General features: G+C 37.5%; 1 protein-coding gene across 1 annotated transcript in view; it reads right to left on the bottom strand.

Annotated features, from left to right (window-relative positions):
* The window catches only part of LOC120770953, a 115,993-nt gene extending 111,334 nt beyond the window's left edge, over nt 1–4,659 (bottom strand). Inside the window, exon 1 of the mRNA XM_040098668.1 lies at nt 4,274–4,659. The gene's annotated coding sequence lies outside the window, so the exon portion shown is untranslated. The remainder of the gene's footprint in view (nt 1–4,273) is intronic.
* Nucleotides 4,660–27,909: the final 23,250 nt, after the last annotated feature.

The raw sequence follows: 27,909 nt of genomic DNA on the forward strand, positions 1-27,909 counted from the left end.
CGTACAAAGAAAATATAGATCGTTATTGAACACCTAAATCGGGGTTTGTTCAGCCGGAGCTGGTGGGTGTTGCTCTTGGGAGAGAATAATATGAAAACTCTATTTCAAAAGTAACTTCTCCAAAACGATTTTTATTTCTGAAGGTTCCCTAAGATTTCATAATTACACCAGATCTCTAATTTTCTTTGCAATTTCTGTTCGAGTGCGCTACCGAATATGCGATGGAACATTCCCTGAAGAAACATATTGGAGCGCGTCACAAAAATTATTTGCTTACTATTTTACAGAAAATTATTAAAAATAATTTTTTCCATTTATGGTTAGCATACCAATTATAAAATAATATTTTATATTGTTTATAGCCGTTTTATTCAAATTCTACGATTCATTTGTGAGAGGCGACTCTTGTAGACTTCAAACGCTTGGCAGTTCATTTGCGAACCGCTTTCTGCAAGTCATCAAATTAATAAATATTTGCATAAAAAATATTTTCCTCGCCGATCTGCTGACTTGACGAGTGATTTCTATTTATTTGCTAGTTTTCAAATTAAGCACAAGACGCCATGTGGGAGGGTTACTAATCGAGACATTAAAAAAAAATTAATAAAAATAAAGAGCGAAAATACAAATTGCGCCACAAAAAGATGTGTGTGAGTTAAAAATAATATTTTCATGTACTAAATTTGCGAGCGAAAGCGCAGAGCCAACTGGAAAAACTGGACGCGAATCAAAACAAACACTTTTCTTCACTTATGTGGGATTATTGGGACTAATCTTATAAAATTTGAAGAAAAAGTATGAGGAGGGAGAGATTAAACTTTGAAAGAATAAAGAATAATATTGCAAATATTATTAATAGTATAACACAATATTAAAAATGTTTAAATATTCCCCTTAAACCGCATATTTTGGGTTTTGAATTAAATTGAAAAAAAAAAACAAGAAAAAACGTCAACTTCGGCTGCATTGAGGATATAATTGCCTTCAAAAATGGAAAAGGTTTCTTGTTAAAACTTCTAATCGTTCTGTTTGTATGCCAGCTAATAGTTATAGTGTTCTGAACAATTTTTCGGACATGCCACATTTCGAACGATCATGGCTCAATCGAAATTTCATAGGGTCTCTTACGTTTCTCTCTGAGTATTATAAACTTCGTGGCAAACGTGTAATACCGTGTTCAGGGTAAAAGACATAATCTTAAAAGCTCATGCTTATTGAGGGTTAGCGCCTTGCGTTATTCTACAGAAATGTAATGGATGATTCAAGTAGACGTACTTTTTTCAATAACCTTTTTTTGACAGATCGCGTGTGAGTGGTGTCAAGCTATTTCATCCCAAAAAAACTTACGTCAGACTAACGTTTACAAATCGGTCAACTTTATTACGAAAATCCTCGTTCTGTAAAGAATGTGTTTCGCTTCGCTCAACTTATGGTCAACATAATAGTACCTGAGCCTACTATTCGCAACATTGTCAGCCATCTTGAGTCCCAGCATTTATTATTGGATAATATTCGACCGAATAGATCACGAAGAGCGTGGAGAGTCAATTCGGCACCGTTCGCAACAACTCGGACTGACGGCGCATTTTACTTCGAGATCTTAAATTGGAAGCGTTTTAAATACAGCTTGTGCACGAACTGATGTCGCTCGTGAGTTCTTGAACATTTTCAAGAAGATCTGTTTTCGAGCCTAATTTATTTAGGGATGAGGTCCATTTCTGGCTCAATGGATAAGTAAACAAGCAAAATTGCCGCATTTGGGATGAAGAGCAACCTGAAGAGATTCAAGAGGTGCCATTTCATTCAGTTTGGTGTGGTTTGTGCGCCGAGGGAATCATCGGTTAACGATATCTTTTTAAGGATCAGTAGTATTCTGCTATAATCGAGCGCTCCAATCAACTTTGATACCTTCCTTCCATCACTTGTAAACCCCTGTGAAACATCCCTCTCTGTTTCTTGCTTTGTATGATAATCGAAATTAACCGAAAATGTAACCAAATGATTGCAGATATAGTCTAACTGCATACTACTATTTCACATTAGAAATTTAAAGAAACATATTTTGGGCAATTTCTGCCTAACTTGGTGCGTTGTGGTTGCCTAGGAAAATTTAGAACCGAGAAGTAAGGTTATTCATTTTGGAAATATCCCCAAAATCTCGACTCAAGTTAAAAACCCTGATTATTCGCACTTTTGCGCATTTGTAGCCCATATCTTAGCTAATTATGAAACGATTTTTAATGTAAGAACGGTTTAAAAAAAGTAACTCAGACCTTTCGAATGCTATATAGATGTCTTAATAAAGCTTAAGAGATTTATTTGTTTTTGCACAAAAAACTTCAAATATTGATTCAAATAATGCGCTTAATACCGAGTTTAGCGAAAGTTCTTTTTTTTAAATCAATAAAAAATTGCCTAAGTTATCGTTTTTGTTATGTTTTTCATTTAGAGCGAACTGTTATATAAAATTTTATTGAATTATTCTGCTTTCAATGACTCAATTTTTTTGATAAAAATATCTTGAAAATAAATTTTCTTTCGACACAAATACGCTTTTTTAGTTTTCCTTATACATTTTTTTTTTGTTTTTTATTAAAAAATATTAACTTTGAAAAACAATGTGTAATGATTTTGCTATGGAGCAAAATTTAGAAATTTATAGTTACGAGAACGCTTTCTAACTAACATATTTTTAAAATAATTCACAAATTTTAAAAATTTTCGAAATTTTTTATTTTTTTTTTAATATTTATTTAAAAAAAGGACAAATAGAAGATGATTCTTTCTTCACAAACACATTTTTTTAAACATTCCTTACATTAAATATTTTAATTTATGTTACAATGGTTTTACTAAATTTTTTTTTAGATTTGGAAAATAACCTTAGGACTAACAAACTAAATTTAGAATATTTCAGGAAAAACGATATCTAAATTTTATATTTAAAAAAAATTTTATGTTTTTAAAATATTTCAAGAATTCAAAAATATCACATAAATTAAAAATTGTTTTTTTTTTTTACTATTTACTTTTATAATTTCGTTTCTACATATATTTTCAGGAAGTCTTTTCATATTTACGTAAAAACTTTATTATCCGTCTTTTCGACTTTAAGCTTACATAAAATGAAAATATTTTGCTTTCAAGGTATCTTAATACTTTTAATAAAAAGATTGAAGATAATATTTTTCTGCAAAAACAACAATTTTATTAATTTTCAATTTTTTTGTTTTACACAAAAAAATTTTATGTTTTTAAAATATTTTAAAAATTTTAAAAATTTTTGAAAAAAAAAAATTTTACTTTTTGTCGCAATATTTGGAATATAGCACTCAGACCTTTTTTTGGAATATTGAAAGCGATTCGTACTAAAATTAAACTTTGAATTTCATATAATTTTCTGTCGGCGTTTTAATAAAAAAAACATTTAATTTTGCCCTAAATATTTATTAAAATAATTTTATATGGACTTTTATTCATATTATTGTAAAAATTCAAAATTTAGCATTTTATATATTATACTTTCTGTTTGAAAACTTCTATTTTAATTTCTTTTCTGAGAATTTTTAAATTTTTTTTAAGTCCAGCTTTCTATTAATTTTTTTTTTAATATGAACGAGTGATGACATTTTTTTGCGACTTTTAATTTTTCCTAATTTTGTTTTGTTATTTTAACGAAACAGTTTTAATTTTTTTTTAATATGAATGAAACGATTTTCAAAACTTCAAAACTAATTTGCTCTCATCAAAAACTTATTATTGCGAATTTCATATAACAAAGAATTTACTCAACTTCAACCTTGCCAACTCAGTCAACCCAGCAAAATACAAAATTTTATGTAAAATTCTGAATGCATAATTATGAAATGCACTTTTGAGCAAAAGAATATTAACTCTTTGCTCATTTGCTCTAACAAATGGCAGCACGTTAGCGAATACCAATTTCCCTTTTCGCTAATTTTTCGCCAAAGCAGACATTACACTGGCAATGCACATCAACGTAATTTGTTGTGTCATTAAAAATTTGTTAATTAGTTGCATGCAACAATTTGTTGCAATTTTATGCGCATGAAACGGAAGTGCACAAGAGAACGTACAAAAAAATAATAAAAAAAGTTGCAAAGACAAATTAATTTGCCAGCGACTTGTGACAGGCAAAGGGAAACGTTGAAATTTCAAAGACTTAAAATCGACAACAACAACAGCAACAAGAAATAAATGAAAGGCAATAAACAATCAATGCACCAAAAAAATCGCAAAATTATTTTCACACCTTTTCAACGCAGCAGCAAAAAACTAAAAAAAAAGTTGGAAAAAGCCAACAACAGCAGCAACACACGTGTTAATTGAGACGTGTTATTGCCCAATCGGCTGCTTTAGCTCGCTAAGTCCCTAAAAGTTTTCATACAAAGTATCTTTTTAACACTTTAAATTCACATTCACCGTTAACACTTCTTTTAAAATTTTTTTTTTTTTTGTTTTTTCTCACAAATTAACACAAATTTTTGTAGGCAGCACTTTTAAGCGCTGCAGCGTGTGCTTTGCTTTATCACTTCAACTTGGGCTCAAGTTTTGTATTTGCTTCATATTGTATTTTGTGGTCCGTTTAGCCGCTATAAATCGTTCGTTGCATTTGCTGGTCGAACGCCAACTGAATTTTCAAAACCGAATTTCGCATTTAGGTAAGAAGAAGGCAAATTTCCAACTTTGATAGCGCGACCGTCGTCGACTTATGCACGACTTGCGTCTGTCGTCCATCGTCTGTCGTTCGACGGCCGTTCGAACGACCGGCTAAGTGCTGGTGGAGGCGACCGGCAACGATACGAGCGCTGCAACAGCAACTTGCTGTTGCTTGTTGTCGTCGTCGTTGCTTATTTGCCAGTTGTGTTATTGTTGCTTTGTTGCTGTTGGCTTTTACTGTTGCTTCGGCTGTTGCTGGACGTGGCTGCTTGCATGCTTGCATAGCTATGCCCCGATGTTTGTATGTGTGCATTACCTGTGTGCGTGTGTGTGTTTGTGTGTGAATTTGCACAGGTAAATGGGGGTGTGTCGGTGTGTGCGCTTAGCTGGTCTCATTTGCCTCAGTGTTTCCCAAGTAACTGTGCATTAACACGATCAGAGGTGGTTCGCGTGTCACTTCGTATTTGCGTTTAATTATCGTTGAATGATTCTTAATGGTTAGTGACTTATTTTTTAGATTTTAGTGGGTAGTTTCCAAAGGTTAAGGGGTCCCGGTGGTCTAGAATTTTCAAAAAATCGATTTTTTTTGATAGTTCGAAAGTATAGTCCTTTAAGAATATACTGTACTGCTTCTACAGCCGTTTTAGCAGGTAGCGCGCGGTCGAGGGGCTCGATGAATGGATGCTTTGTACGTAATTTATCTCAAAACTACTTTTTTCGGCGTGCCGTTGATGAAAAAAAAACTATCCATCCGAATATCTTGGAATTTTAATATGGTGTTTATAAGATCAATATCTATCGCTGGGACTACGATCAAATTTTAATTTTAAGAAATTCGATTTTTTTTCGAAAAAAATCCAAAATGGTCCAAAAATAGCTGTTTTCAGAATCTGAACTTCAAAAGCGCGAAACTTTTTAAATTAATTTTTTTTTTTGGTTGTAGTCACAGAGATAGCTGCACTCCTACTGATTAATAATTTATTTGGTTTTTATGTTTCAGATGTTCAGAAGAGTCAAAATCAACAGCGGCACCGGTAGTCATCCTTTAAGATAGCTTTTTTTGGACGCCATTTTTAATATTGTTAAAATATTTTTTACTTAACAAAAAATATTTTTGTACTTTTTATAAGTGTATAAATAAACTGTAAAAATTTTAAATTCATTGCTCTTTTTTTTAAATAAAAAAAAGTCCTGAAAACACCCTTAATTTGAGGGTTCTAGACCACCGGGACCCCTTAAGCGCCTTGTGAGGTAGGATGTTTAGACTTAGCTCTAGTAAGTTTTTTGGTATGTACTTTAAACTTAATTAGGCCTTTATAGAGCACTCTAAAGTCGTCCGAAATCATTACTAAGTCCTTGACTTCGGTCATTATCGTATTGGGTATATGATTCTAGTTAAACCGGAGAAACAGGTATTTTTTTTTAAAGAGATCAACTGGGTGTACATAGTAAATATATATAGACATTCTCTTCCAATTAACACAAATTTCTCAAAACCACTCTTTTTCTGAAATCTTGCAAAAGCCTTTCATGGAAATCAATCTCTGCGGGGCTTGGGATTTTGGAAAATTACTCGATGTATTTATTTTTTGTATTCTTGTAATCTGTTGCTACAGAACAAAAAAAAAACGTACGAGTTCATAGATGGGTGTAATCAGACCACTGTCACGCCCACAAAACACCATTAACCGAAAACCTATAAAGTGACATAACTTTATAAGCGCTAAGTTAAGATATAAAGCTGGTACAGAGGATCGCAGTAACATGGGAAAAGTGGGGGTGGTCCCACCTTCTAATAAGTTTAATGCACATATTTCCTAAACCACTAAATCTACAATAACCAAATTTGCTGAGTGCAAATCTTATAAGAACTTCTACCGCCAATAAGAAAATGGATGAAATCGGAGGATGAAGCCGCTAACTCCACATATAACGGTACGCTTAAAAACTACTAAAAGCGCGATAAATCAATCACTAAAGACGCCAGATACATTCAATTTTGCCTCTGAAATAGTATGAGAGAGCTTTATGGAAGCTCCTGTGAAAATTGGACTATGGGCGTTGCACCGTCCACTTTTTGGTGTAACCCCATATCTCGGAACCAGACTGACCGATTTCGACAAAATTTAGTACCTGGCAATGTGAAAACTTGATTCGTTCAGTTTCCACTAAAAAAATCAAAAAACAATTGATATATCGGAATAAAACTTGGCACGAATAATATTTTTAGTGTGTGCCATCTTAAGACCAAAAATTATTTTAATCCCACGAAAACTATTCAAGCCCCTAGGAACCGAATATTTAGACCCCGGTACCTATAGTTGACTTTTGATCGAAAATGAGTTGAATCGGGTCGACACTTCCCTCCATATACTGTAAAATTTCTGTAAAAATTTTCGAGCTTCCGGGTGACTTTAAGCTGAATATACATACCTATCTGCCAATATTTGATTTATCTCAATGAAAATTACATTCCTTGTTTCACCCAAAACATTAAATCTTGTGCCTTAAACAGTTCAAATTGGGCGAAAACTTGACCTAGTTCCCATATAACTATTACCAGGATTTTCGAACATCTGGCTAACTTTACTCCACGCGATTGGTAATTATATGTGAGGTACCTTAATACATCTCAGAGAACATTTTATTAGTATGTGACACGATAATAGTCAAAAGAAAAAATCGGGTCCATACTTCCAATTACCATATAATACATACGTTTTCTAACAAAGCTTATGCCGAATATGTAGGTGTAGGTCAAAATATAAGTTATAAATAGTATATGATTTACATTTTCATAAGCTTAGATTTCGATCCTCTGGTTGACGTTTTACGCCTTCAGGTATTCCTCTGACATTGACTCTTCCAAGTTGCATGAGTATAAATGTTTTGTTGTTCGGTTGCACCTTAGCCTTTCCTTACTTGTTTTAATTTTACTTTATATCGTCCATAAATATAACTATTGGTGAAATATTTGGAATGACAGAGGGCATATATGCAAATATTTCGCATAATATAATAAAAAAATTGTACAGAAAATGAGCTGAATCGATCTACGTAAGTACTTCCTTGCAGTTAGAGGACTAATTGACATTTATTACTTTATCAGAACTAACCAAATAGGACGGCTATTATATTCATATAGCTCTAGACTGCCAATAGTTGCCTTATTGTTATAAATCTACCAAAAAAAAAATTGTATATAAATCTACCAAAAAAACAACATTGAAGTCGGAGATTAATCCTTAAAATTAACACTAAACATACAATAATGAATTATTTATCTAGATGTATAATCTTTTATATGCTTACATTTTCTATATTAATTTTATTGACATGACTCATTTTCTTAAAATATTAAGATTTTATTCATCTTAAAATCTCAACAATAATTTCGGAGAAATATATTTTTTTCTCATTTTCAAAAAAAAAAAATAAATTTTAATAATATTTTAAAATCTTAAAATCCGAACAAAAGTTTGGTAGCCACTGCACTGAAGTCACTAATACCCATGACGGTATACATATACACGCGCATTTACGAGCTACTAACAACCACATACGTGTATACATGCGCACATTTGCTTTCGCGTATTTCACTTCTAACAACATGTTGCTAGCAACATTACATTCAATGATTTTTTAGGCGGGAAACGCACTTCCGGCCGCAGTTTTATTGTTTGCGTAAGCATTTACTTAACGCTAAGCGACATGCTGAGAGTGCAATGTTGCGAAGATGGCACGTGCCGAAGATAATATGTTGCTGCGCTCTCTTTTTCTCTTAACAACACTCTGTTCCTGGGGAGTTGTTTTTAACATTAAATTTTCTTATTTGGGAGAATATTTATGGATGAGAGTTGAATTTAATTGTATTTAAATTTTTTCTTGGTTTTAAAAGGTTTTTTATAGTTATGTGGTTTTTAAGCACACCTATAATTCAGCGTAATGATCAAAAATTTTACTGTATTATAAACAAACCTTGAATGGATTCCACTAAAAAAGCATATCGGACATAAGTAGTTTCATCGAAACCTCAAAATGGTTTGAAAGAGAAGGTGAAACGTAATGGCAAATACAGGAGGTTCTACGAACAGTGCATCAAAATAGCACATCAAGTGTTAATTGAGCCCGATAGGGCTGCACTCCTACCTACCTAGCTATAAACATAAGGGTTTGCATATTTCGACCACTTTTTCAAGCAATTGGTACCATATGACAATAGCGCGTCGAATATTCTCTTCCACGAAGTTAATCGTCTCGGGCTTATAGAGCACAGACCAACCAACCTTCACAAAAGGACAGAAAAAATAGTCCAGCGGTATTAAATCGTATGATTTAGGAGACAATGCCACTTGCCTAAGACGCGTCATGGCTGTGTGGCTGGTACCGCCGTTTTGTTGGAACCAAAGTGGACCACCTCAACATTCTCCAATTCAGGCACGAAAAAGTCGTGGCTTTACAGATATGAACCAATGGTTCTTATGCCCATAAAGCACACCAAAGAGTGTCTTTTTGTGGAAGAAACGGCGTGTCAACAATTGCTTTGCGTATTATCATCACTCCAAGTGCGACAATTTTGTTTATTAACGTGTCCATTAAATCAGAAGTGAACTTTATCGCTGAACAAATTTTTCTTGTGGAAATCTATTCAACGAACGTGTGACGGCCCTGGATGGACGTTCGGCTAAAATTCTTGCACGAGTTAGAATCTGTAAAGGCACAGCTCCGTGCCTTACGTGTGATGGCGGATGGACTCATTTAGGTCTTCTTTGATACTGTGGTCCACGAATACTTTAGAACTTAGGGATGCAACTTGTAATAATTTCTGCCTTAAGATATTTGTTTGGGTTGGGTCTACTTCATAATAAACCCGTTTTTGTAGAACCAAAACAAAACAGTAGCTTATGATATGATAACAGTTGTCCAAACTGCAATTTTATCACAATTAATTAAAAAAAAAAATTAAATTTGTATGACAAAAAATATTCAATAAAATGAGTTTAAAACCTGCTTAATTATCTTAGAAGTTATTTAAATTTAATTTTTTTAATGTGCTTCCCCGGAGAAATGTAATGATTGTGAGAATTCAGGTATGATTATCCAAAAAAACTAAAAGAAGCAATGCTGAAAAAAGAACCAACAGAACAGACAGAAGCAAGTTAATTAGAATAGTAGACGAAGCCTACGCAGGCGTAAACGGGGCTATTATGTCTTGTCCAACTGATGCCCTTAATTTGTTCCTGCATCAACTGCCCCATAGACGTTTTTATTTGGAAAGCAATTTCGGATATCAGAATAAAGGAATTAGGAAGTTGCAACCGGAAAGAATATAAATGTGGCGCCATCTTGAACCAGCTAAACCTAAGTAAATCAGAGTATATCCTCACAAGGTTAGATTTAAATAGTCACTTTTAGGTGAAGTTATCTTCTTGACGTGAGTGGAGAAGAGATTTAGTAGGGGATAATAATACAACCACTATCTGTTCAAAATGGGCTGCGGAGTATGAACGGGGGTATACACCACTGATCTTGACATCTCTCTTTCTCTCTATCCGGTTAGGATACTATGTATAGAAAAGACCTGTGGAGGTCTATAGAATATCTACGGGAGGCTACAGAAAGCAACCATATCCACGGATAGCCAGGCGGTATAGCCACAGACTAGTTCCAGCGTAGTCAACAGTTGCAATTAGGCTTTAAGCTCATAGGAAGTTCAACTTCATTTGATTCTAATTTGCATTGCCACTTTAATACCATGCATGTTGAGAACGATTAAAAGAAAGCTATAAACGCGTTTTGAAGTCATAGCTCAAAACAGATGGAAATCAATAAACAATTGTCCAATAACAAAACAGATATAACCTAAGTATAGCAAGACTAGAACTAAAACTTATTACCTAGGTCCAGGAAAAGTACCATACATACAGACTTACAGTTACTATAACGAGGTACAGACCTTTTGGAGAGCATGCTCTAAAAATAGGTCTGCGCCATAACAATACAAGCTATCTATCACAAACCTGACTCTGAATACCTGGAATCCATCAAACACTAAAGCTTGAATGGTGACTAACGCATATGTATGGAATGTCAAAACGAAATGCTCTAACCAACTAAAATTTGGTAAGTAAAGTTCTCTCTTGCACGGTCAAAGTTACTGCCAGAAAAACATGTTCAAGAATGGTTTATCTTTTACCAATAGAAACTTATTTGCTTAATATACTAATAAATAATAACGGGTGTCATCTAAGTAGAGGTACTTTTTTCAATATCTTCTTTTTTTTGACAGATCAGGCTTGAGTTGTGTCAAGCTGTCATTTTATTTTTATTCAGTATTGTTTGGTATTTCTTCGAGGAAAGAATACAGATCGTTCAACTTTAATACAAAAATTCACGTTCTGTAAAGAATATGTTGCTGAGAGTGTACACGAAGACCATGGAGAGTGGATTCGGCGCCGTTCGCAGCAACTCGGACTGACGTATGGAACGAGTTGACGCATTTTATGTCGAGATCTGAAATCCGATGTTTCAGCGGAGCGGCTCATTTTTGGCTCAATGAGTGTGTAAATGAGTTAAATTGAAGCAATTGGGGCGAAGGATAACCCGAAGAGATTCAAGAGCTGCCATTTCATCCCGTAAAATAACGGTTTGGTGTGGTTCGTGGGTCGGTGGAATCATCAGTCCATATTTATTCAAAAATGATGCTGGTGAGCAGATAATTTCATGTTCGATTGGCACTCAAGATCGTGTGATAAAGTCTAAAGTCTTTGCGGACAATCCCGCTTCAGGTTTTGGAGCAAAACATCACGCGAGTCAACAAATGGACCTTCTGAGACGTAGTCGTGGCCAATATTTAGAGGAGATAATCTTCAAAAAATTAATGCCAAAGAATGTTATTTCGAAAGATAATAAACATTCTCTATTAAATTTGAAGTTTCTTGGTTTTTCTTTAACTGAAATCAAGCTTGTAAGATTTCAGATGAAGCATAGTTTTTTAACGTAGGCTTTTAAGCGCTTTGTGTTTGTTTTGCTTATAACCTCAAACGTTTTGCACTATCATTATCATTATGAGTACAACAGAGCTACTGAAGATTTTCATCTCAAAGACGCAACAACAAATGTATGCTGATTACTTATGCTGCACACGTCTTGGTCATTCGTTGCATGCCGCATATTGCAACCGCCAATCGCTCCCCTCAGCTCCCCACAAACTTTCAAACGCAATTGTTGCAATTATTAGGGATTTTCACTGCTTGCAACACCAACAACAACAATATATGCAATAGACAATAGTTATATGCGGGCAAGCAGTAATAACGCAACTTTAGATGCAACAATATAGCCGTGGTATAATAACGCCGTAAACACTTACTCGTTTGCGGCAACGCGGCTGCCTGCCACATTGGCTGGCATGCGGCGAGTAAAGTAGCTCATTAGATGCACTTTTCAATAAATTTTTGCTACGAAAATGGCAAATTCATTCATTGGTTCACTCATTACTGCCACTATGGATGTTGCATGGGCCATATCATTACTCTTCGGCTGATAGCCGTCGTACAGCAATAGCAAATCTATTGCAACAATATTTGTATTTGCACTTGTATTTGTGCAATTTGGACTGTGTGCAATAGTGTGCGCACATTTTTGTGAATTCATACCCGAGCAATAACGTTGCATGCTGGGTATAATGTTCATATAATGCTTGTTGTGAGATCTTGAGTGATCGATGTGGACATTGGACCCAGAGATACTCTCACTTCTTTAAACCTAAAGCAGAAAACACGTTAACTTTAGTTGCACCGAAACTATGATGCCCTTCACAAATGTAAAAGTTTCTACAGAGGACCTTAATTTTTATCGGTCAGTTTATATGCCAGCTATATGTTATAGTGATTCGATCTGACCAAATTCTATGAAGAATATACCTTTGGCTTAAACATAAATAGAAAAGTTTTCCATACAAAACCATCACTTTGATCGTTCGGTTTGTATAGCAGTTGAGTGCTATAATGGGCTGATATGGTCGGTTAGGACAAAACAAAATTTCAGATCGATTTCACATAAACTGAGGGACTAGTCCGCATTAGGCGGACAGACGGACGGATGGACGGACACGGTTAAATCGACTTAGCTCGTCATGCTGATGATTTATCTATATATTTTATATGGTCTGCGATGTTTCCTTCTAGTTGGTACATACTTCCTGACAAACTATATATACCGCATTTGGGTTATAAAATGTATGAATCCGATTGAAAAGTTTCGAACAAGCTCGAAGCCGTCTTCTTTATTGCAGGATGGCTCTACTTGCATGAAGTCTGCTATTTCAACTGTCCCTTGGTTTCTGTTGTACCAATACCTTGATGTTTCTTCGGCAGTCACGAAACGACACAGAAATTTGAATTGCGTTTAAACCGTATCCAATACCGCTGGTATCACGGTTACGCTTTTTATAGTGAACAAAAATTGGCATCCCTCCGACAGCCTTCTCATCGCCAAAATTTCGAGGAGTGTATGACCCAAGCGATATTTTTAGATGCTATCTCGCGGATTATCAGACGCCGAGATAATGAATTTTTGCCACATTATCCTCAGTGGTTCCCGTTTTCTGGTCACCTTGGCATGGCTTGACAGTAGCTATCGATTCAAAAGGGTCACACCAATGCGATTTTGATTTCACAGCACGAGTTCTGTAACAAAGAATTTAATACTAAATTGCTGATATTGCTCTTTCTCTCTCTCTTTCTACAAGCGGCAATACAGAATTATGAATCCAATTTGGCTGAAACACTGACAGTATGGCCTGGGAGAGTGGACTAGAAAATAGTGGCGCCACCGGTGGGTCTAAGTGCTTATTGAATCAAACTTCGTATAGTAAGACATATTCCTCTCCATATCTACTGAAATATAGGTTCTTTCGAAAGAAGAAGCCAAAGGTTACACCACAAAAATTGCCCAACACATGTTAACCGGATTTGTAAAAAGAGTTCCAAGTATAGGTGCTTTTTTCAACACCGTTTTTTGGCATATCGATGATAATCGGCGATTTGATGCTTGAAATTGGAGGTGAAGGTGATCTCGGCGATACTTGCTTTCAACAAGACGTCGTGTCGGTGAGCAGATAATTTCACGTTTTGGGTCGGTCGATTGGCTACCAAAATCGTGTGATATCACACCGTTAAACTTCTTCCTGTGGGGATATATTGTCAAAAAAGTTGTGGTATTTTCGCTAGTTGGCGCTGAAAGCGCGTAGTTCTGGTTTTATTCATCGCATCGGGTCATGCTATACCTTTTTGGAAAGCCCATTTCACGCGCTAACACGTGTTTGATTGATTGTCGTGTCTTTTAAGTCGTTCGTGAGTTATAGCGTCGCAAACATCGAGTAAAATAAAGAGAAAATACGTCATATTTTACAGTACTACTACGATAAAGGTAAAAATGCATCTCAAGCCGCCAATAAAATTTGTGCAGTTTATGGACCCGATACAGTTTCCATTTCCACCGCACAACGATGGTTTCAACGTTTTCGTTCTGGTGTAGAGGTGGTCGAAGATGCGCCACGCTCCGGAAGGCCTGTCGTCGAAAATTGCGATAAAATCGCTGAATTTGTCGAAAGAGACCGGCATAGTAGCAGCCGTAGCATAGGTCAAGAGCGGGCATGAGTCATCAAAAATTAATTTCAATTTCAATAAAAAAAAAAAAAAATTCAATAAAAATACCGCAAGACTTTTTTGACATTGCAATCAAATTTGAAGTATCTGTTTTTCTTTAAAAATGTAGGGAACCTTGAAATGGATCACCAATTTAATGACTTAGCATCAGCAGGTATTTTTTTAAGTTTATTCGCCCACATTTAATTACTCCACCCTTAAACTGCCCCGTCTATCACATCCCTCAGAGATTTAGAGGGATTGAGTTTAGATCAGCGTTGAGCTTCGAAATTATTATTGCTAAGGGAATATAGGAGCTACATTTCCCATTACAGCCAGTTCTAGGTAACCGATATTGATCTGGATTTTATCTGAGCAAAGGCTGGTTATACCGGTGATTCAACTCTCTTTGAATCGTTAAGATTTGGAGTTTTTGGTCAAGGTAAACGACTCTAGCCGAATATTTAATTATGTGCGAGAGATATTTGGTATCATTCTGGCTAACCACCTCGACCTCTACTACCAATCTGCAAGGGTCTTTTGGTATGTGCCGTTAAAAAAGTAGCTTCCGCTCGAGCTTAGGCCACCTCAAATGGTTTCTTATATTTTACCAACTGCTTTGTGATTGTTGCTTTACGTTTTCGTCACTGATGACGTCGTAAGAAAATCCTATCGGCGATCTCATTGCGCTCTTAATATGTGTGCAACACGCAAACGCTCAATAAAATGCCTTCAACAATTGACGATTTTTCAATAGGATACTTTGTATGTTGGTTTTGTTGCCGCTATTGTTGTTTGTTGGTATTGTTGTTGTTGTTTTAATGGTAGCAGCAGCCAATTCAACAAGTACAACACATGTACTCATCTGTTAGCTGTTAGTTGCAACCGTGCAACATGCGACTGCTGCAATCACTGCCACACAAATAGCATGTTGCAAGTCGGTCTCTTTATATGACGAACACAAACACAACGACACACAGTCATACCGAAGCTGTGGCTCATTGTGCTGTTTGCACTTTACCGTCTGCTGGCTGCGTGCTTGGCAACCGTCTGCCTCAGCGGCTACTGACTTTTTTCGTTAGCACCGCAACGAAATTCACTGCCACAAAATGTTGCCGAGCGTGGAAGCTACCAAACTGCCACTTGTTGGCTGCCTCTTCTATGTTTTTGTTGCATTTGTGTTTGCCATACGTGTTTGTTTTCGTTTTTCGGTTTTTTAGCATTGTTGTTGTTTATGTGTTACAGCTGGTATGTGGCGAGTATCTTGCAATTAGATCTAAATTATAACTCCGCTGGTGCCGTAAAGAAATCATTGTCTTTCATGTTGCCACGCTGTTTCACTTTAATAATGCACCGTATGTATGTATCCATAAGTGTGTATGTGTGTCAGTGTATTGTCGTGCTGTGATTTTCTATGTTTGCTGTTGTTGTAGTTTGTTGTTTGCGCTAATTTGGCATTTTGTTGCACTTTTCATGCTGAGTAGTTGCACCCAATGTTATCGCATGGGAATTATACCCATGCACATAATTATACATATGTATATGTAGTCCCACATATAAACTTACATATGTATGTATACATATATTTCTTTTTCTTCTTGCTTTATATACTCGTCCACAAAACTCAAACGAGACCGAACAACCTTGGTACTAAATCTGCCACCTATAGACCTCTTCCCTGAAAACTGCGCAGCAAAATCGGCGGAACGGCTACTGGCTGCAGGTGAATTTATATATAACCTTCGGACCCAGCTCGGTGGGTAATGGCGTTTTGGCAAACATCGACTGCATGATCCCACTTTTCCACTGGAAAAGAAGGTTCAAAGTAAACATAAAAAAAAAAACAAGTAAGGAAGGGCTAAGTTCGGGTGTCACCGAACATTTTATACTCTCGCATGATAAAGTGATAATCGAGATACCGTTATTAGCAACTTTATTGCGAGAATATAAAAATGATGCCCTCTGAATTGCATGAAAACATTTGAGAGATTTACTGATATTTTCGGTTAAAAATTAGGTTAGGTTAGGTTAGCCACTGAATTCTTCTTGTTCGATATAAGGGACCTTGAAAAGTTATAGTCCGATCACGACAATTTTTCCACAAGGGATCAGCTCAAATACCGTATTTGTGTAAAGTTTTATTCCGCTATCATCATTGGTTCCTAATGTACTATATATTATACAGAGAAGGCATCAGATGGAATTCAAAATAGCGTTATATTGGAATAAGGCGTGGTTGTGAACCGATTTCACCCATATTTCGTACATGTTATCAGGGTGTTAAGAAAATATTATATACCGAATTTCATTGAAATCGGTAGAGTAGTTCCTGAGATATGGTTTTTGGTCCATAAGTGGGCGATGCCACGCCCATTTAAATTTAAAAAAAAGGGTGCAGCTTCCTTCTGCCATTTCTTCCGTAAAATTTAGTGTTTCTGACGTTTTTTGTTAGTCGGTTAACGCACACATAACCTTTGTATGGGAGGTGGGCGTGGTTAATATCCGATTTCTTCCATTTTTGAACTGTATATGGAAATACCTGAAGGAAACGGCTCTGTAGAGTTTGGTTGACATAGCTATAGTAGTTTCCGAGATATGTACAAAAAACTTTGTAGGGGCGGGGCCACTCCCACTTTACCAAAAAAATTTCGACCAAATATGCCCCTCCCTAATGCGATCCTTTGTGCCAAATTTCACTTTAATATTTTTATTTATGGCTTAGTTATGACACTTTATAGATTTTCGGTTTTCACCATTTTGTGGGCGTGGCAGTGGGCCGATTTTGCTCATCTTCGAACTTAACCTTCTTATGGAGCCAAGGAATACGTGTACCAAGTTTCATCATGATATCTCAATTTTTACTCAAGTTACAGCTTGCACGGACGGACGGACAGACGGACGGACGGACAGACAGACATCCGGATTCGACTCTACTCGTCGCCCTGATCACTTTGGTATATATAACCCTATATCTGACTCTTTTAGTTTTAGGACTTACAAACAACCGTTATGTGAACAAAACTATAATACTCTCCTTAGCAACTTCGTTGCGAGAGTATAAAAATGGTTGGCGTAAAAGCAACTCGCAACACCCTAAACATTTATACGGATGGCATGAAAAGGGACGATGGAGTTGGTGAGGGAATATTCTGTCCAGAGTTAGGCATAAGGCAGACTTTTAAGTTGCCGGACGACTGTAGTATATTTCAAGCTGAAGTCTTTGCTATTGCGAAAGCCGTTGAGCTAACCTTAAATGCACCTGCAATCAATTCCAGAGTAACCTCGTATCACATACCGGCCATAAGTGTCTTGGGAAGCAGAGAAGCAGTAGAAAGTATTGCCAGAAGCAAGAGACTTCACTTCTATTGGGTGCTGGGCCATAAAGGTATCGAGGGCAATGAAATAGTGGACAGATTGCCAAGAATGGTGACGGCTAACACCCGAAAACGTGATAAACATTGGGAAACCCATGCATTGTCTATACGGCGATCTGAACAGAAGCATGGTACACAAAATCGAACTACCTGGAAGTAAATCTGCGAAAGTCATGTGCCAAACGGTAGATCGAAGGTATACACAATTCCTGTTGACACTCGATAGTTCGGAATACTAAGTGGTCACTGTCTGGTGGCGACTCGCCCGCAGAATGGGACTGACAGATTGAGAAGACTTCAGGAAATGTCTAGCTCAAAGCACCAGGGAAGCAATGGAGCATCTGTACTATGCTGTAAGCTACTGGGTCCCCACGGTTAGATATACTGGAGGAAGTATCGATAGTGAGGCCGGAGGGTCTGTTAAAATTCGCGTCATCCTAAAAAATGACTACTCCTCATGTACCCAGTAAGTGAACTCCATCTGGCATCGTAAAGTACCACAACTGGTCTATGCGTGGTTCATGGGGCTACTAGATTAACCTAACCTAACCTAATATCAATGCCAGCCACTTCGCTAAGTTCGCCGAAGGTATGTCTATAGAGATATTTCAATATCTTGCTTGAAAAAGCTGGATGATTCCACTTCGCCTTTTTCCATACAGCTTTGGCAAAAAGCGTCCGTCAGAAAATTCAATCACGCCGCTTACCTTTTAGGCAGTCAGCTTAAAAATGCAGCGAGATTTATTTTGCTAGGAGCAAGTAGCTTGCCGCCCTTACTTCAGGTCCATAGTTCCAGCGCTAGAATGCAACTCGCTTTCAATGCGACAAAATTGGGGTGAGGCTAGTATACAAGTCTAGAATAGAATGGAAAAATTAAGAAAGCTTAAAGCAATTGCTAAGACGGTAGTTCTAAGCGTACAGTTAGCGAATTCAAAGCTAATATAATCGCTCAGCTAAAGGAATAAATGCATAACTCTCTGAAGAGGTTGCACTTCGGAACAGTGTATCTAGCGCTACCTTGACGATAGCCGCCTTCGCGTGAAAAACGCTTCAATTTTAATGGAGAGCTCTCGACAGAAAACTCCATTCATGAACATGTGCAAAATTTCAGATTCGGTATGAAATCCTGTAAATGGCGAAGAGTAATAGAAAGTATTGCCGTTTTACTTTCAAGTTCTCAATTACACAGGAATTAGGTTCTAGATTGGGGCTGCTTATAGGCCAACCGTTTTAGGCGTTTTGAGCTGGACAATATGAACTTAGACTATGTGTGGGTCCAGCTTATATTACGAAGTCAGTCATTTAAACTATCCCCAAAGAAAGCACTATTCGGTAATAAAATCCTTTAAGTTCAATTACCCTACCCAACCGCACTGCATTGAAAAGTAGGTCCTTTCCTAGTTACAAATTCTGTCGGTTTTCATTAGAAAGTGCTCGGTTTCTTAGCTCGCAACGCGTTGATAAACAGTTCCACGCAATTTAGTAACTGTGTTTTCTCAGAGCATTTTATTCGCAACGATCATATGGCAACATTTTTAGAATTCTTTAATCCGTTTAGTTTGAAATATTAGAAATCATAAAAAAAAAAAATCATCTCAATCGACGAAAAACTATGCTTTCCTGGTGTTGTTTTTTTAGTGCTTCGCCAGTCAACTTTAATAAAAGTGACAGATACATAAACCCAAACCAACGTTTTCTAGCTGAAACACAAAGCTAAAGATATCGATTATCGTTATTCAGTGTGCTAAGACTGGGCCCAGTTTGAGACGATTCGTTATTACTTACCTCATTTAACTAGAACAACTATTTGCTGGACGTGTACACATCTATAGCCTTGTAGGGATAGTGCTCACAGCACCAGCAATATTAAAAAAAGAAACTCGTCATTATTGCAGAAGAAGGTATTGAATTTTGCGAATTTGTTCTTTCCATTAAAAATAGCAGGTTCAGAATTTATCATGAGTTCGAAGGTTCCATGTCTATCCGTTCAGTGAGATGGATATCAAGGACTTTTGCTGTATTTTGGGGTCGGCAGAGATTATGTTATGATAATATCTCCGTGTGCCCAACATCGCATATAAAGTTCTATCGAGCGTATTGTGTGAAAGATTAAAGCCCACCGTCAACAAACTGATTGGCTGTGTAAACTGACGTTGAACAACACGAAAAGCTCCGTCAAGATCGGGAAGGACCTCTCCGAGCCGTTCGATACCAAACGAGGTTTCAGACAAGGCGACTCCATATCGTGCGACTTCTTCAACCTGCTTCTGGAGAAAATAGTTCGAGCTGCAGAACTAAATAGAGAAGGTACCATCTTCTATAAGAGTGTACAGCTGCTGGCGTATGCCGATGATATTGATATCATCGGCCTTAACACCCGCGCCGTTAGTTCTGCTTTCTCCTGGCTGGACAAGGAAGCACGAAACGAAATATCTCTTGTCATCAAAGAAACAGTCGTCGCACTCGGGACTTGGCTCTCACGTCACTGTTGACAGTCATAACTTTGAAGTTGTAGATAATTTCGTCTATCTTGGAACCAGCGTAAACACCACCAACAATGTCAGCCTAGAAATCCAACGCAGGATAACTCTTGCCAACAGGTGCTACTTCGGACTGAGTAGGCAATTGAGAAGCAAAGTCCTCTCTCGACAAACAAAAACCAAACTCTATGAGTCACTCATAATTCCCGTCCTGCTATATGGTGCAGAGGCTTGGACGATGTCAACAACTGATGAGTCGACGTTGCGAGTTTTCGAGAGAAAAGTTCTGCGAAAATTTATGGTCCTTTGCGCGTTGGCCACGGCGAATATCGCATTCGATGGAACGATGAGCTGTACGAGATATATGACGACATTGACATAGTTCAGCGAATTAAAAGACAGCGGCTATGCTGGCTAGGTCATGTTGTCCGGATAGATGAAAACACTCCAGCTCTGAAAGTATTCGACGCTGTACCCGCCGGGGGAAGCAGAGGAAGAGGAAGACCTCCACTCCGTTGGAAGGACCAAGTGGAGAAGGACCTGGCTTCGCTTGGAATATCCAATTGGCGCTACGTAGCGAAAAGAAAAAACGACTGGCGCGCGGTTGTTAACTCGGCTATAATCGCGTAAGCGGTGTCTATGCCAATTAAGAGGAAGGATATCTCCGTATATCAGATAATTTCAAAACTATTTGCTTCAAGTAGCTGGATTAGCTAGTAGATTAGAGTGTCCCATAGGGATATAGCTGTTTCCTTCGTATAGGGCCGCCACAGTTGATTTAATTTGAATTCATTTTAAATCAACACACTTAATTCCATTCATTTAGTTGTTAACATCTACAATCCTTTAAATATATATAAAGGGGTGATCCAAGTAGAGCTTTTTTTCAATAGCCTTCCTTTCCCAATGCAGCTGCTTGTTTGTCGGAAACGCCGATATCGTACTACTATAACGATCAAATACATGTCCTTGTATGAAAAGTTTTTTGATTTGACAAGAGAACTTTACCAAATTTGGAATGGATTTTTCGTTAAGTAACGGTATAATCTCCGAAGAAATTGTACAGATCCGATCAATATATCAATCGAAGTCAAGATAAGGATCTTTTAATACCTTTTATGCTATAAGAAATACATCTGTGGAGGGTATTATAGTTTCGGTGCAACCGACGTAATCGTTTTTCTTCGTTGAGAAAGTAAAATACAGTTATTTTCTTGTGTAAGCGTATCTAAAACTATATATTTGTGTTTAATCATTAGGGCATTTACTAATGTAAATCAGTTTTCCACACTTCTCACATTCCGGTCGATTCTAAACGTTTTTACTTTAATTGCCTCAAGTGCATTTCAAGGTTAAATGCAATTTTATTACGACCACAAGCGCAAGTAGTAATTTATTTGCGAAATCGAGAGCATTAAATCAAAAATAAGCAGACAATGACTCAGTCGAGAAATCGTTAAATCAAAACTATTAATTTGATTTTTTAATTAAATTTCATAAACTCGTATGCATGCCGCACACAGGGGCCAATCTAATCAAGAAAACTACATTCCTGGGGGTCAATAGCCGAAAACAACATTTCGCTTTTATGCACAAGTAAAATTAATGCCTTTTTGTTTTGGACTTTTATGCGAAAAACACTTGTAGTTTTGGAAAATGCACTGAAAAAGCGCCGAACAATGGCAATTGCTGGCAGTTGCAGCCGCCTGAACCGCCTGAACGAAAGCCCCCACCAACAACAACGAGCAAACGAGCAAAATAACAATTATAATAACAACAGCGCAGATAATAAAAGTGGCAAGAAATATTTCTGTTGCCATAAATTTATTAAGATACCTCACGGCAATGCAACGGGGGCGAAACAAACAGACGGACAGACAGACACCGCTGCACACCAACAATATCCACACGCTGCACGAGCGCGAATTTTGAATAAAAATTGCATTATTAGACAAAGGCGAAAACAACTGCAACGACAAAAAATAAAAAAAATATAAAAAAATAGAAAATAAATTTGATATAAAATTGAAATCAAACTATTAATTAAGAAATTCCAGTAAATGCATTGCCGACGGACAGTGGTATCAGAATGTGTTTTAAGCCCTGTAAATAGGCTTCATGAAACGCTTTTTATCAGCATTTATTCCCCAGCCTCAACCTTAGAAGCTTCTCTCCAAATAAATTCCATTATCCGAATATGCATACAGAATATCTATTGATGCGGATAAAATCAGGATAATGCGAATATTTGGTTAATACCTTCGGAAAATGATTCGGATATCTGGGCTTACGAGGTTTCGGTTTACTTTCGAATTATATTTTTCAGATACGGAAAAAGGAATAAAATATCATACCTTATGACTCATTATATTTATTTCTGATATTCGCATAGCTATATTTTATAATGGTTTCTCGAATACTCGCTTTTTTCGTTTAGGTCTCCGGAAGTTGAAATTTTTGGTTTAGTTAGTTTGACTGACAGCTATATGCTATAGTGGTGAAATCTGAATAATATGTTCAAAGTTTTTAGCATTATCTTGTGCAATAATCCATTCCATCTATGAGCATACTCTTGTAGAACCCCATAGGTGATCTAGCGGAAAAGGAAGCAAGATAAGGAAGCAAAGAAAATGGGTCTGGTAGTGAACGAGGGCAAGACAAAATATCTCCTGTCATCAAAACAGTCATCGCATTCGCCACTTGTCTTCCACGTCACTGTTGACAGCCATAACTTCGAATTCGTAGATAATTTTTTCCACCTTGGCACCAGCTTTAACACCAACAACAACGTCGGCCTCGAAACCTAAAGCAGAATAACTGTTGCCAACAGGTGACTGAGGAGGCAATTGAGAAGTAAAGCTATCTCTCGACGAATAAAGACACAATTCTACTACTCACTCGACATCCCTGTCCTGCTGTATGGTACAGAGGCATGATCGATGATAACAGCTAATGAGTCGGAGTTACGAGTTTTCGAAAGAAAGGTTGTGCGGAAGATTTGTGGTCCGCCGAATATCGCAGTCGATGCAAAAATGAGCTGTACGAGATATATGACCATATTGACATAGTTCAGCGGATTAAGAGGTAGCGGCTACCATGGCGAGGTCATGTCGTCCGAACAGATGAAAATACTCCAGCTCTGCAAGTATTCGACGCAGTACCCGCCGGCGAAAAGGGAGAGCGTCTGGCGCTCTTTTGTAAACTCAGCTATAACCGCGTAAGCAGTATCTACGTCAATAGAGAAAAAGGAGAGGGCATTGAATATAGAATATTCGGGTAGAAAGTTTTCTTGGTATCTTTTGCTGTTGGTCCCTGTTTTAAACTTTGCATTGTCAAGAGGTTAGAAACACCCTGATAGTTTACTGTTTCGTCGGATTAATCTCAATTTCTTCGCGTTAATATCTTATCTTATAGTTGTAGCTGTAAAATAGTGTTATGCTAGGCCCCCGGCGTACTTTGATTATCCGAGAATCTAAAAGCTGTAACTTGTTCAAAATATAAGTCTTAAATCTGAAGAGAATTCAATAAAAGTGATTGCCATAACTGAAGTTAAATTCAAATTCAATAGTTCAGCTATTACAGCTCTGTATCTCCAACTCAATTGATAATATTTTCGTGTTCAAAATTTAGAACTCCCGTTCCAATGCTTCAACATGCCTGAAAGCAAACTAGAGAAAGCACTACCTAATCAGATTGAATGTTCTGTTCTTCGAATCAGTCCCACCAGTAATTGATCGATAGGAGCTCTTTGGGTCTCTGTCGCTCACAGTCAGTCTGTACTTGTGTTATATTATGTTTAGTGGTTTCTCTTTAAGTTTATTTAGTCGAAAAGCAATTCGCCCTTTCTATGTTTCAAGGAGTGGGGTAGGTAGATATTACATATTACGACAGTTACATTCAAACTAAGTGAGCTGCTAAAGAAACTCAAAGTGACCCACTGTTCGCTGAGATGTACTATATAACAGACATAATAAACACACGTGTCTACGTATTTGTAACTGTATTTTAAATTGCAAATACAAACTGCAGCAGCAAGTATAACTTGAAGCAAAAAGCAAGCCCATTTTTTGGTTTGGGTGGCAACATTTGCAAATATAATTTGTTTATGAATCGATTACTTATGATCTGGGTTCAGCTGGCTGCCGTGGTAGAACAATTGAAAAAATCAACTTCACCTAAGCAAATCTGTTATCCAACAAGTTACTAATGTGCTCTCGATCAGTGAAAATGTTTAATGTGATGATATTTGCAATTCGAATAGGAAACGAGTATACATTCAGGTATGTAATATAATTGTTTATAGAGCTCGCCTCTAGCTAATTCACTATTGATTACTACTATTGAAAGCTGCATGAATATATGGAATAATAATGGTCTACATACAATTAAAAAAAAATAAAGAGAAATCCAGGAAGTCACTAAAAACGATATAAAATGAAATTTCCGAAGGGGTTGACAGACTGATGTACATAGAATGGCGTAATAGCCGGCCAGAATATTCTCACCTTACCTGCTGTTATTTGCATAAAAAACTGTCTTAACTTTGAAAGGAATATACAGCTTTCTTAGACCTTTTGGATGAATATAACCTTACGTGGGCGCTGATTTAAACCGTTGAAGACACCTGATAGCATCACACCGGTGCAATAGCAGGTGTTATGCAGCTGGCTGGCCCCCATCTACATGAACTGCGTTAGATTAAGCCATGTTCCGAAGACCTGGAGACTGATTAAGATTACGTTTATACCAAAGGTCGGAAAGAACTGTGACATCTGTGCTATGGATTTCATGCCTATTAACTCAATACTCGTTTCTGTTGAAAACGTTGGAGAGACTCATGGATCTGTACGTTAAGAGTAAAATAGCTAAAGGTAAACTGTTAAGGGTTCAGCATGCTTATATCAAAAGCAGGTCGGTCGACAGTACTTTGCACGATGTAATGCCTTGGCTGAAGGGAACCCTTATGCTGAAGAAGTTTGCTGTACGCAAACGTATTGAAAGGTGGCACATTACACCAGAGGCGGAGGTTAAAGCTCTCTAAAAGTTTGAGATGGAGTCGAATCTCAGGTACCTCATATTTAGTCTTCTTTGCAACATAACATTCGTAGCGGAGTGAGGTATTTTCCCCACTGCATCAAATCTAGGTGGTTAACGGCCTACCTTAAGGCTTAAAAGAACGAGGCTGCCGGCTTAAAACGTACGCTGTGACGTTGTGCTTATGATTAAAATAAAACTTCGAAGTTTACGTCGTAAACTTGTTGATAAGGCATGTCTTATACTGCTATAGACGTGGTATAGGGTTGAGGTAGGAACTGTTGTCAAGCCAATAATGTTATATGGTGTATACGTCTGGTGGAAACGCTCGAAAAGGCTACACTTTCTAAAAAGTTAAAACGAAGTTCGAGAAGCGACTCTCAAAGGCACCTTCGGTGTACTACGGAATAAATCAACAATAGCATTTGATATAATTTTAAACGTATCACCCGTGTACATTGCCGTCTGATGTATTGCTGCGAAGGGTGCTCAGGGAACTGGGCACATGAGGTGGTCCAAACAATGATACAACGAAATTATCTCCTTCTTCAACTGCCTTCCTGAAAACATATATGCATCACTGCACTTCTCAGCTCAGATACCGACGAGATTAATGTAGATGTGGAGGAGTCGCTTGAGATGAGGCGCAGTTGTTTCGCAGTTGGGTCAGAGTTATAAGGGAAGGTTGAAGGGGGTATAGGAAACTCTCCGTCAATATCAGCTTCAGGCTACCGCAGCACTGTTTTTCAGACAGAAGTAGCTGCTATTAAGGTGACGACAGACATGCTTTTATGAAGTGCAGCCTCATACGGGGAAGTGAGCATTCAGTCCGAAAACCGAGCAGAGTTCGTTAGCAAATTTGTGATAGGCTCAAAGCGCTTTTTCGATTTGTAAGGGCCTTCTGATCCATTATGTAAGAGATTTTAGGTATCACAACGGATTGGCGTTCTAAGCTGTCAAAGGGTGATCACCGTTGGAATCGCCCTGTTAACCTAACTGCGACCTCTTAACCTAACCTTAACTTAGCCTAACCTATTCCAAATATAACGGGAAATTTCTGCAAAAATCTCAACGGATATTTATCCACGCGACCATGGTTTAAGAGTGGACATATTTCTCTCAGTATTTACGTGGCTATGTTTCTGCCAACAGCATACAACTAGTCAGCGCATATATAAAGGGCCTTAAATATTGAACGAAAAGCAAAAATACAACAGCAACAACAGTGCGCAAGCATTAAATACGTAAATCGGATTTATTGTTGCTGAATCATCAAAGCGCACTGCTGTTGTTGGCTGCTCTCTTTTCGATTTTTTTGCGTGGATTTTGTTGTTCTACATATTACATGCGTTCATATGTATTTACCATATATGTATATGTATGTGTGTGTGCACATTTATGTTCCTGCACTGTCACTGTTTGATTATGCAAACGCCATGAACGCCGCGGCGCTGCGCCGCTGATTTGATTGCCAACATTCGCCGTTGCACTCGATTTGGTTCGGCCCAGTCTGCCACAGGCCAGACTTGATTTGGCCATGTTAATTAGCAGTTGCAATCGCTGCAATTGTTGGCCGTAAACTTAATATGCAACCAACTATGTAATTCACGGCACAAATGGCCGGCCGGGCGAACGGACGGGCGAATGAGTGAATGAATACTTGAATCACTGAGTGAATGAATGGGCGGGTGCATGCGAACGGGCATAACTGTGCCTTTGTCTCTGAATTTGTGTGTGCGTGTGTGTGAGTGTGGCACTGCCGAGAGACTTGTTGTCTAGCTGTTTGTCTATGCAAATTCACCTACTGCCGGCTCGTCTACATCTCGGTTCGCCTGTCAGCTGGTCGCTAGTTGGTGTCTATGCTCAGGTCGCACCGCTTGCTCTTTGTTTTTGCATTTAATGATATGCACTTTGGCTATTGGAGCAACAATTATCACCAACACATATGCGGCGAGTCAGTGAACCGCAGTTGTGTGTGAAATATATTCCGTTTGTTCGTCCGAAATCATAATTATGCCAGAGCCATTCACCCAATCACTTTATTGTCACATTCGCTGGCTGACAGTGCTTTTGAACTTTGACCCCTTTTTCAGTGATTTGCATAAAATATCGAAAGACCGAAAGACCCGTTTATGGTGCACATGTTGATGCATCATTGATAAATTACTCGATTGCTCACTCGGTTAGCTGTAAACGGAAATCACCCGAATTTTGTTGCCAACAATTTGAAATTATTTGCATCTCCTGTGATTTATTGCTGGCACATAACTCTGCAATGTAGCTTTCGTACTCAAATATATACATTATGGTGGTGATGTGTTCGATTATGGAAAATTGTTTAGTAAATTTCCGAAAGCACAAGCGTTAAGGACGAGACTGGATTAAGGAAAAACAACAACAAATTAATTATTTCATCTAATATCCGCAATCAATACTACTGCAGTCGAGAATGTCAAATACATATTTATACCTCGAAAATATTATATTTTTACTCGCGCCATGTTTAGGGCGGCTCGTTTAGTGTGCGGAGTCTGCAATTCGAATAAAAAATAATTTTGTTTTATGTGAGTATATTAGACTAATTGTAACAGTAGCGTTATTCAGAATTGTAAATATGATATAAAATTACTCTTTAGTAAATTAAGAGTCACCCTCATGTATATTTGTGCATATGTATATTAGGCCGGATCG

This window comes from Bactrocera tryoni, chromosome 3, assembly GCF_016617805.1.
Source record: "Bactrocera tryoni isolate S06 chromosome 3, CSIRO_BtryS06_freeze2, whole genome shotgun sequence".
Lineage (NCBI taxonomy): Eukaryota > Metazoa > Arthropoda > Insecta > Diptera > Tephritidae > Bactrocera > Bactrocera tryoni.